This window comes from Pinus tabuliformis, chromosome 4_1, assembly GCF_031772625.1.
Source record: "Pinus tabuliformis cultivar Carrire ecotype Pingquan chromosome 4_1, CPIR1, whole genome shotgun sequence".
NCBI classification, from domain to species: Eukaryota; Viridiplantae; Streptophyta; class Pinopsida; order Pinales; family Pinaceae; genus Pinus; species Pinus tabuliformis.
In genome coordinates, this window is record NC_142303.1 from 557,893,907 (window position 1) to 557,906,775 (window position 12,869).

At 40.3% G+C, this 12,869-nt stretch overlaps 1 pseudogene; it reads left to right on the forward strand.

Moving 5' to 3' along the window:
- Nucleotides 1-11,671: 11,671 nt before the first annotated feature.
- Nucleotides 11,672-12,304, forward strand: LOC149177068 (heat shock protein 82 pseudogene; annotated as a pseudogene).
- The last annotated feature ends 565 nt before the right edge of the window (nt 12,305-12,869 follow it).

Here is a 12,869-nt window from a genome sequence, read left to right on the forward strand (position 1 = left end):
AAGTCGATCTATTTTTCCCAACATGACCAATCATCCATAAACAGCATCCTACAACTCATAGACCATGATCCATATGTCTAAAAATAGACATAGTATAAAAATAGACTTTGCGCCAAAAATAGCTTGCGAGCCCACTTAGTGAAGGCGACTTCTTTTCACTAAGCTCCATCATCTTGTTGCATTTTCAACACTCCCTCTCAACAAGATATGGATTATCTGCAACCCCTATCCTGCAACTCTAGAATGTTCTGCATGTAACACATTTGCCCGGTCCACTTGCTCCAACAACACTTGGAACAAAAACACTCCCAACTGACCACTCTGTTGGGCTAGGAACATACTCTGATGTTGAAGCTCTACCTGCTATTGACAAGTTCTCTCTCTCTGACATCGGCACTACTGCAACATCTCCATGCATCTCACACCATTGCACACTTCTCTGTGCCACCTAGCACTATGCAAAACACTTGTGCCTCTTGCATTGCTGCAGCCTGCTAGCTATGCACTGTCCTGGGATTTCCTACACTGTCGCTCTCTTTGCCGCTCCATCCGCATCTGTCTCTACCCAATCAGTATGTTCCTGCTACTCCACATCGGGGCTCCCGTAGCAAGGTCCCATCCAAGAGGTTGGGTACCTCAAGGATCCTGCCCCTCCTCCTTGGGACGATCAATCCACATCACCCCACCTCCTACCTGGAGGTATGGCTGCATGTGATCCCTCAACCCACCTGGCTCGAAGTTTCCCCCTACTGGAGGTCTCTGCATGAGTAGGTGTCTCTACTCGATCTCCTCTCAGCTTCCCTTGTTGTGGCTGCTCCACAACCTCCTGAAGCCACCACACCAATCGTGGCTCCTCCACAATCGTCTGAGACTTCTTCTGGCTCTGCATGTTGAGAGGTAATATACTCTCCCTCTCAACCACCAAGTCTCCATCAGTTGCCTTGCTGCTCAAGGCTTTGCATGCATCTTGAACCTCAAGAGCATACAGGTTCTTGACCCGTGAACCAATCTGCTTCACCTGTCTAGTGATGATGTGTCCAAGGAAAACCTTTCCCTTACTAAAGACTACATCATAGCCTTTGTCTTCCAGCATTGCGATCGACACCAAGTTTCTCTTCAGTCTTGGTACATACTTGACATCGGTCAAGGTAAGGCGAGCTCCATGATCCCTCTGAAAAATAACCGTGCCTACACCTAAGACACTATACTTCTCATCATTACCCATCGCTATGAGTATCTGGAGATCTTTCTCCTCCAAAGTACTAAACAAACTCTTGTCACCGGTCATGTGGAAAGAAGCTCCACCGTCAAGAAACCAACCACTTCCCACCATGGATGAAACCATGCATGCGAAGAGTGTGAAATCCAACTCAAACTGTGAAGCAAGTGCCTCACCTTTAGATCCTTCCCCGGAACCCTTCTTGGATTTCCTCTTTGGGCAATTAGTAGCATAATGGCCCAACCCATGACAATGAAAGCATCTCACCTTTGACTTGTCAACCTTCTTCCCATCATTGGAAGAACTGGATTCAGAAAGAGAACCCTTCTCCTTCCCCTTCTTCACCTTACTCGCTAAGGCACAGTTCTCCTCATCATGCATGGATGAAGAACTGTCTTTGGTGCTCCATCTGATCTCCTCTTGCACAAGATCCGACCAAAGTCTCTCCCATCCTGGCAATTTCTCCCAACCATTGACACAGTCCTGATAGGAATGCCAACTCTTCGGAAGACCAAGGAGATCCAAGCTCACCAAGTCCTCATCATCGACAGTCACCCCCACACTTCCCAGCTCATCCCGGCATTGGGTGAACTTCGTGAGATACTTGGGCATACTGTCTCCATTCTCACACTTAATGTTTCTGAGTTTATCCTTGAGCGCCAACTTCCTATGGTCGCTCTTGCTTTGGAATAATTCTGTCAATGCTTTCCACATCAAGTATGGACAAGCCTTTCCATGCAGGCTGGACACAATGTGATCCTTCACGCCCTCCAATACAATCCTTCGACACTTTGCTGTCTTCTTTTGCCAAGCCACAGCTTCAACAGCGTTAGTAGGTTTTGGGACCTCAGCCTCTATGAAATCCTTCAACCCATTATCATCTAACACCGCTTCCATCCTGTATTTCCATGCAATATAATTTGAGTTGCCTTCAAGGGCATACTCCAATCGCAATCTGTTGAAAGACATTTTAACTTTGACACCAAGAAAACACTGCTGCAAATTTGAATTTCACCAGCTCAAAACTCAACCGCTTCTGATCTAAAATTTGTGAGAACAAAGTATTTCTCGTACAGAGATTGAATGTATGGGCATTCATCGGATATCTCACCTTCCAAAAGAAGGATGAATCCATAAGCTACCTGGCCCGATTACAGACTCTGCCTGAAGAAATAAAATGTAAACACTTTCTGAATAATAGATCTGATGATCAACTCTGCTCCGATACCATGTAGAAATTTTGAATAATTAAACACTTATTCACAGAGATTATCCCGATTATACACTATTGCATAATACATGCACAATACATAACCTCCTCTACGTTGATCATCAATTTAGCAGCATTAAAAACAATGAAACATCAATCGCATGCGCACATAAACACAGTATGTAACCTGGGGAAAGCATATAGCTGAAAACCCCACACTATCTATATATTATAATGATTGAGAACATGTAACAATACATAGTACAATACTCCTCACAAGCACTCAATACTATCTCCACCTGTTACACACAAAACTAGCTCAGCTCCGAACAAGTCACAAGTTCAAATCTCCTCTGTTGCTTTACCTGCCTCCACTGCACAATGCTGCATGAGAATAATGATGAATGGCTGAACCAAACTCGTTTTTACCTTGGCTGATCCAAAATCACATGAGCACAAGCTACAATTTCCTTGATATTGGCCCACACTGTGCAGTCCTCATTGGCATAACTCAATCCCATTGATTGTGCAAGATCTCATGCACAACTATAGTCACAACTAATAGCAATCTCAACCTCTAACACCTGTCTCCACTGAACTGTGCATGCACTGAGTTAACTGATGTATTCTTCAGTTTCTTTATGAGTTGATAATTAGTGAATTAATTAATAATTAATTCACACAACTCATCACTAGTGTATTCTTCAGTTAGACTAAACACAACTAGTTCAACTGAACACAACTCCATCAACTCCACAATCAACTCTACCAAACTCAATCACATGAGTTCTAACTGAAGTCATGCATGCAATAGCTCAACTGACTCATAAGAAAAGCGTATTTCCTTCTGACAACTGCATGTGCCACATCTATAGCTCAAACTGAAGTGCTCCAAGAGAATAAGATAATGTTTAGAGTCCAAATATTACTAAGAGCTAATAATATTTGACTGTTTCTATTTTTAGCCTGGCAGTCTAAAAATAGACTCTGATCACTCTGCTGTGCACCAAAAATAGAAGTCCATCTATTTTTCCCAACATGACCAATCATCCATAAACAGCATCCTGCAACTCATAGACCATGATCCATATGTCTAAAAATAGACTTTGCGCCAAAAATAGCCTGCGAGCCCACTTAGTGAAGGCAACTTCTTTTCACTAAGCTCCATCATCTTGTTGCATTTTCAACACTCCCTCTCAACAAGATATGGATTATCTGCAACCCTTATCCTGCAACTCTGGAATGTTCTGCATGCAACACATTTGCCCGGTCCACTTGCTCCAACAACACTTGGAACAAAAAAACTCCCAACTGACCACTCTGTTGGGCTAGGAACATACTCTGATGCTGAAGATCTACCTTCTGCTAACAAGTGCTCCCTCTCTGACATCGGCGCTATTGCAACATCTCCATGTATCTCGCACCATTGCACACTTCTCTGTGCCACCTAGCACTGTGAAAAACACTTGTGCCTCTCGCATTGCTGCAGCCTACTAGCTATGCGTTGTCCTAGGATTTCCTACATTGTCGCTCTCTCTGCCGCTCCATTCGCATCTGTCTCTACCCAATCAGTCTGTTCCTGCTACTCCACATCGGGGCTCGCGTAGCAAGGTCTCATCCAAGAGGTTGGGTACCTCAAGGATCCTGCCCCTCCTCCTTGGGACGATCAATCCACATCACCCCACCTCCTACCTGGAGGTATGGCTGCATGTGATCTCTCAGCCCACCAGGCTCGAAGTTTCCCCCTACTAGAGGTCTTTGCATGAGTAGATGTCTCTACTCGATCTCCTCTCAGCTTCCCTTGTTGTGGCTGCTCCACAACCTCCTGAAGCTGCCGCACCAATCGTGGCTCCTCCACAATCGTCTAAGACTTCTTCTGGCTCTGCATGTTGAGAGGTAATATACTCTCCCTCTCAACCACCAAGTCTCCATCAGATGCCTTGCTGCTCAAGGCTTTGCATGCATCTTGAACCTCAAGAGCATACAGGTTCTTGACCCGTGAACCAATCTGCTTCACCTGTCTAGTGATGATGTGTCCAAGGAAAACCTTTCCCTTACTGAAGACTACATCATAGCCTGTGTCTTCCAACATCGCGATCGACACCAAGTTTCTCTTCAATCCTGGTACATACTTGACATCGGTCAAGGTAAGGTGAGCTCCATGCTCCCTCTGAAAAATAACCGTGCCTACACCTGAGACACTATACTTCTCATCATTACCCATCGCTATGAGTATCTGGAGATCTTTCTCCTCCAAAGTACTGAACAAACTCTTATCACGGGTCATGTGGAAAGAACCTCCACTATCAAGAAACCAACCAGTTCCCACCATGGATGAAACCATGCATGCGAATAGTGTGAAATCCAACTCAAACTCTGAAGCAAGTGCCTCACCTTCAGATCCTTCCCCGGATCCCTTCTTGGATTTCCTCTTTGGGCAATTAGTAGCATAACGGCCCAACTCATGACAACGAAAGCATCTCACCTTCGACTTGTCAACCTTATTCCCATCATTGGAAGAAATGGATTCGGAAAGAGAACCCTTCTCCTTCCCCTTCTTCACCTTACTCGCTAAGGCATAGTTCTCCTCATCATGCATGGATGAAGAACTGTCTCTGGTGCTCCGTCTGATCCCCTCTTGCACAAGATCTGACCAAAGTGTCTCCCATCCTAGCAATTTCTCCCAACCATTGACAGAGTCCTAATAGGAATGCCAACTCTTTGGAAGACCAAGGAGAGCCAAGCTCACCAAGTCCTCATCATCGACGGTCACCCACACACTTCCCAGCTCATCCCAGCATTGGGTGAACTTCATGAGATACTTGGGAATACTGTCTCCATTCTCACACTTAATGTTTCTGAGTTTATCCTTGAGCGACAACTTCCTATGGTCGCTCTTGATTTGGAATAATTCTGTCAATGCTTTCCACATCAAGTATGGACAAGCCTTTCCATGCAGGCTGGACACAATGTGATCCTTCACGCCCTCCAACAGAATCCTTCGACACTTTGCTGTCTTCTTTTGCCAAGCCACAGCTTCAGCAGCATCAGTAGGTTTTGGGACCTCAGCCTCTATGAAATTCTTCAACCCATTATCATATAACACTACCTCCATCCTGTCTTTCCATGCAATATGATTTGAGCTGCCTTCAAGGGCATACTCCAATCGCAATCCGTTGAAAGACATTTCCATTTTGACACCAAGAAAACACTGCTGCAAATTCGAATTTCACCAGCTCAAAACTCAACCGCTTCTGATCTAAAATTCGTGAGAACAAAGTATTTCTCGTACAGAGATTGAATATATGGGCATTCATCGGATATCTCACCTTCCAAAAGAAGGATGAATCCATAAGCTACCTGGCCCGATTACAAACTCTGCCTGAAGAAATAAAATGTAAACACTTTCTGAATAATAGATCTGATGATCAACTCTGCTCCGATACCATGTAGAAATTTTGAATAATTAAACACTTATTCACAAAGATTATCCTGATTATACACTATTGCGGAATACATGCACAATACATAACCTCCTCTACGTTGATCATCAATTTAGCAGCATTAAAAACAATGAAACATCAATCGCATGCGCACATAAACACAGTATGTAACCCGGGGAAAGCATACAGCTGAAAACCCCACACTATCTGTATATTATAATTATTGAGAACATGTAACAATACATAGTACAATACTCCTCACAAGTACTCAGTACTATCTCCACCTGTTACACACAAAACTAGCTCAAATCCGAACAAGTCACAAGTTCAAATCTCCTCTGCTGCTTTGCCTACCTCCACTGCACAATGCTGCATGAGAATAATGATGAATGGCTGAACCAAACTCGTTTTTTCCTTGGCTGATCCAAAATCACGTGAGCACAAGCTACAATTGCCTTGATATTGGCCCACAATGCGCAGTCCTCATTGTCATAACTCAATCCCATTGATTGTGCAAGATCTCATGCACAACTATAGTCACAACTGATAGCAATCTCAACCTCTAACACCTGTCTCCACTGAACTGTGCATGCACTGAGTTAACTGATGTATTCTTCAATTTCTTTATGAGCTAATAATTAGTAAATTAATTAATAATTAATTCACACAACTCATCGCTAGTGTATTCTGCAGTTAGACTAAATACAACTAGTTCAACTGAACACAACTCCATCAACTCCACCAAACTCAATCACATGAGTTCTATCTAGTCAATTTAATGTCTTAAATTGCTCTAAATAAATTATCAATCCGGGTATCGTAAACTGATGAAGTGTGGTGCACTATATGTGCTTAGTTAACCTTTCTCTTACTTCGTTGTTTTTGGGGTTTTGTTCTTGTTGGTTTTCTAAGGTCTTAAGAATACTTTTAAAGGACAAGTATGGATAAAGATTTCAAGACAAGGCCTATGTCCTTAATGGTAACTTCCAAAACTTAGCACTTCAAAAGAACTTAAAACATGTTATTGATGGAGTTAGTATTTAAACAAAAGTGTAAATATACAACTAGTTCAATCAAAATAAAATGCAATAATCAAATAATGAGAGAATGACTATGAGACCCAGTATCCTTGCTGCTTCAGCAAAAGGACAAGATGATTCTATCACGTCATTAGTTCATTAAAAGGCTATGTGCATCACTAATCTACAATCAACTTGAAAGCAATTTATGTACAATAATATACATGTTAAAAAGAAAATAAAATGCAGTAATTCAAACTGTACATTAATATACATGAAAATCAGAAAAAGAAATACAAGAAATTAAAGTGACAACTATACAAGGCAGGGGCCCCCTACCACCTATGAAATCAAATGCTTAAAGGAAAATAAAGACATCAAATAAAGAACTAATGACATCGGCCCAGTATCTATGCTGCTGATTTAAAATGAAAATGAAATGTGAAATCTAAGTGACACTACATAAAGGAGACAAATCACACTACTTTAACCTTTTCTTAACCTTTTTGCCTTTCAGCTAGATTTATCATGTGATAACAGTTATGAACAAGTCAGCAATGTGAGTCTTAAAGCAAACTAAACCAAGCTGTACTAAGTGATATTTTGGCTCCAATAAAGTTATTTGATTATGGAAAAAGAACCATCAATAGATGAACAACTTGATATCTAAGAGCAGAAAGTAAAGTGCAAGTTAAAGAAATGATACTAATGAAAATCAAACTAGAAAAATAAAAGTCAGCAACATAGACAATATGATCACATATGCCATCAGTCATGAAATCAAAGCAAAATTAAACACACTTGCATGAATTAAAATTGCATGAATGAAAAATCTAATCTACCTTACATTCTACAAAGCAATATTTACAAAATGAAATCTACTCTACTTACATCCTAATATGCTCCATGACATCTACTTCACATCTCCTTCCATGTTGAGAACATCAAAGCTTTATTCAATTTCTTCAAAAGTACAAAGTACAAAAGCTTTCAAAAGCCATGGGACTAACAAGCTAAAAGGACTAAGGCAAAACTAAAAGGGAAGACTAACAAATGAAGGAGAGAGATCTCCTATTTATACAAAAAGATGATAGCCATCTCATTAATGAGAATCCATGAATCTCTCCCTCTACCTCTAGAGTCCTAATTAGAATAGGAACTAATAAGACACATGTCTTTTTAGAGTTACAATACAATTAGGAGATGTGACACATATCCTCATGATCCCATGATTCTTTCCAACCAAATTCGAATTTGGCCTTGGGGTGCCACATAAGGATCTTCTAGAAGTCTCCTTTCAACCTACACATGTCAACAACCTCAACCCATTTGTTAGGTATAAGCATATGCACATTATTTTCTAATGTTTAACGACAAATTCACTTAAAAGGCTTAGAAATAATAAATATTGGAAAAACATAAAGGTGGCCCAATGATAATGAAAGTGGGATGAATGTGGTGACATAGTAGTGAAATGGAGGTGAAATGGAGGTGATATAATGGACATAATAGTGAAAGTGTAATGGAAATGAATGACATTTTCAAGACTCAACATACCCCCCAACTGAAGCTATTGCATGTCCTCATGCAATTTATATTACATTAACTCTTTTGATCCTTGAGCTTTGGCTTAACTTTGCATGATATCATTTGATAACTTCATATTTCTGCAAAGTGTTTCACTTGAATTGCAACATGGTTGGTTTTTGTGTTACAACCATTTTTTTTATTGTTGCCTTCTATTTTGATCTTTGAACTTTGCATAATGATATTTTGATTATTGTTGCAAAGTATATCTTTATTGGATTGCATGATGGTTGGTTCTTGTGTGACAACCATGATTTTGTTTGTATCCAATTTATCCTTTAAGCAGCTTTTCAAAAGCCATTGTATGCTTATAATAGCAATGTAATAATTAATATATGTTGGAAGTATGTGAGCTCTTGAATATGATATGGACATGGCAAGATATGAATATGAATGTATCCCCCCCCCCAACTGATGGTATTGGCAATTTTATGAAATGAGGAAGAGAAATGTTTTTCCAACAATTATCATTCTAGCTTTTTATGGAATTCTATGGTTAAAAGTTAGAAAATTACGTACCTTCACTTACCCTTTGGAATGGATGAGTTGTATGTGTGGTGGCTGAAAAATTCTGATCATATTCTTCTTCAAGTGGCTGAACAAGAGGAGTCATGGATAGAAATAAGATGACTTTTTATTGCTTCTACTAAAACTTGCTGAATCTGCTCCAAAATGCTGAAAATGATAGTCTTCATATCTTCAAAACTCATTGGCACAATTCCTACTATGTGAAAAGATGTTCTGATGTCGAACATAGTAGGAAATTGTTGGCTTAGTGGCCATTAATGGATGCCACTAGTCAACACGAGAACTCTCACCATTGATGACAATGAGAGTCAAGATGCCCAAACACATCTTGCTAGGTACGAATGAATTTGCTAATGTCGAGTCACCTAGAAGATCTAACGAACAAGGGACATTAATGTATTCCCATTGTTTGTCAGCATGAGGACTTGCCATTAAGACATGCAAGCCTCAAGGTGTTTTTACAAAGAACTTAGACTCAAAGGACTATGGACTCAATAATTTGCATTGAATCAGGGCTTATTTGTGGAACGAAAATGACAAGGAATGGAAAATGAAAATGGAAAATGGAAATGGAGAACAGAAATGGCAATGGCAATAAGCATGTGAATGAGCCTCTTGCTTTTATTTGTGGGTTATGAATGGACAAAAAGAGATGGAAAGTGTATGTGAATGTAAGTGGAAAATATGGAGGAAAATGGGATGAATGGTTTATTATGAGGTATGGATGTGATGGATGGATATGATGGAGACAATAGTATCTGAAAGTTTTTCAAGTGTTTGGATCTGATTTTACATCAGCATATTTCCTCTTTGTTGTTGATCATCCTCTTATGAAACAAATTGGTCTCTTAGAGAGACACCATTCTCTTGTAGTCATTTGTCCTTCCTCCTGGAACCTGCAAAAAAACTAATACTTCTTCTGCAATGGAATGTAAGATTATCAAAGGAGAGAGGTGATCAATCTCTCTAGTTATGATATTTACACACAAAACAAAGAATTTGTATTAATGAAACAAGTTCTCAAAGGAAAAATCAAAAGAATTTATACCTGCTTTGGAATTAGTGCCTCAAGTTGATGTTGCTTCTTTTCAGCAATTTATTTCATTATTTGCCATTTCAAACTCTAATGATATATTTCTCATTGTATAGATCTTGTTGAGATCTTTCCAATGGTACTTAAATCATCAAAATCTGATTTTGTATGAGAAAGATAGGTTGATTTGAACAATGAGGTTTTTCTGGCTGTGGAATTGGGGAACAGCTCTATAGCTAAAAATCTTGAATAAAAAGTTAGCCATTCATCTTTCATTATCAGTTCAAAATTAATCAATACCTTCAGAAAAGTGAGAAAATAACTTGTTCATTTCATTGATTCAAAATTACTATTTTTTCTTGACATGCAGCGACTTAGTGTGGCGACTCAGTGTGGCGACTTTGGGCTAACACACATTTTGACTTCCCTTTGACTGGGGTCTTTTTCATCAAATTTGATCGAATGAATAGGACACCATCCATGTACCAACATTTCCCTAGCTACCCATGTGACTTGTTTTGCCTGATGACACCTGCAACCTATAGTTTAACAAAACAGCTGCGGAATCCGGGATTGGCTGTGGAAACGTTGTATTGGCTGCGGAAAGCCTGTGTGAGCTGCGGAAACGTTGTATTGGCTGCGGAAAGTGCAGAGTGTAGAAAGTACTATGAAATGGAGTGGCTGTGTGCGTGGAAGAGAAAAAAAATGTGCCACTTCAAGACAACTAACTTAACTAGTGCAATTCACGGTTCAGCTCTGCCAAGCTTTCCCATTTTTTGCTTTCAACTCCGGCTGAAAATTTTACTGTGTGTGGACGTTCAAGGGAAGAACAAACTAAGCAGTTTCCCCATCTCAACTTCGGCTGAAGCTTTGACTGTGTATGGATGCTCAAGGAGGATGCTCACGGGAAAGATGGATGGACTACGACTGTAAGTGGAATAGCCGCAGTGTTATGCAAGGTAATACGAGTTTGAAACGGAACTGTGGAGCTTGAAACAGAGCTGCGGGGTTTGAAACAAAGCCGTGGAGTTTAAAACAGAACCGTGGATTTTGCAGCGAGAATAAGAGTGGAAATGGTGTGAGTGAGTGAGGGAGTGGAAGACAAGCAACGGAAATAAGAGTTATACGGTGGAGAAGAGCTGTACTTGGTTCACGCCACGTTTATCAATCGGCTGTGAAGAGCCGTATCCAACCAAATCACGTAATGGAGTGAAAACAGAGCCGTCTTCACTTGGATCACTGCTGGTTTTAATGAATTGCAACGGGTGGCATATGGGCAAAGAACGTGGTAGAGGTGGCAGCATAGAACCGAATTTGAATTCCCCTTCTTCAGGTACGCCGAACACATCAAACTATCAGTTAACTCACGTTTTTCTTCACGCGGCGGCAAAAAAGAGGCTCCAAAGAACCGAAGATTTCTCCCAGACCGCCACGAATTTTCTCAAACGGTTTCTGGGTTATCTAACTAACCCACCTGGCAAAAAAACCCATGTTTTAGTTTTTTAAAATTCGTCTCCATTTGGGCAAATCGAACGTTTGAAGTTTGACGTTTTTCCTGTGTTTACGCATTTTTCCTGAGTTAACAGTTCTGCATTCGGCTGTGAAATTGATTTTGAAATTTTATTTTTTTATATGGAATACTTGGAGGAGAGGCGGCTGAAGGATCTGATCAAGAAGCATTCCGAGTTCATTAGCTACCCCATTTATTTGTGGACTGAGAAGACCACCGAGAAGGAGGTCAGTGACGACGAAGAGGAGACAGAGGAGAAGAAGGAAGATGAAGGGGATATCCAGGAAGTGGAGGAGGAAAAGGAGAAAGAGAAGAAGCAAAAGAAGGTAAAGGAAGTGTCACATGAATGGAGTCTCATCAAGAAGGTAAAGGAAGTGTCACATGAATGGAGTCTCATCAACAAGCAAAAGCCCATCTGGATGAGAAAGGAAGAGTATGCATCGTTCTATAAGAGTCTCACCAATGATTGGGAGGATCACTTGGCCGTGAAGCATTTCTCTGTAGAGGGTCAATTGGAGTTCAAGGCTGTTCTCTTTGTTCCGAAGAGGGCTCCATTCGATCTCTTTGATACAAAGAAGAAGCTCAACAATATTAAGCTTTATGTGAGAAGGGTTTTCATAATGGACAACTGTGAGGAGTCTCGGGAGGTAATAGGTACAGGAGCGGGGGAAAATACTCATGTTGAAGAAGGCATTGTGAAGGTGCGAGATGAGAATGAGAAGCTGAAGAAGATGGTGGTAGTTTCACACTGTTGACCCTTATCAGAGATCTATGTGGGAGACAAGAAATTCCAATCCAACCATAGGAAAGACACACCAATAAAGAACACACTATTTGAAGAGTCACGAAGCCACAACGAAAACTAGGAATGGAGATAGCCATAGATTGTTTTTCTTCTCTTTTTTTTTTCTTTCTTTTTTTCTCCTTTTTTTTTTCTTGAATCAATTGAAGTGATGAAGTTTATTTTGTCTCCTATTTTTTTCTTAACAATTCTTTTTCTGATCCTCCAGATCACACAAAGTGCAGGAGGAGAGCATACTCAAGAATTATTATTTTTTTTTTTACTTAACAATCCTTTTTCTGATCCTCTAGATCACACAAAGTGCAGGAGGAGAGCATACTCAAGAATTGTTAATTTTTTTTCAGATGTAAGAAATAAGGTCTCCTAATTACACTTCCCCGACAACGGCGCCAAAATGTCTAGTCAATTTAATGTCTTAAATTGCTCTACATAAATTATCAATCCGGGTATCGTAAACTGATGAAGTGTGGTGCACTATATGTGCTTAGTTAACCTTTCTCTTACTTCGTTGTTTTATA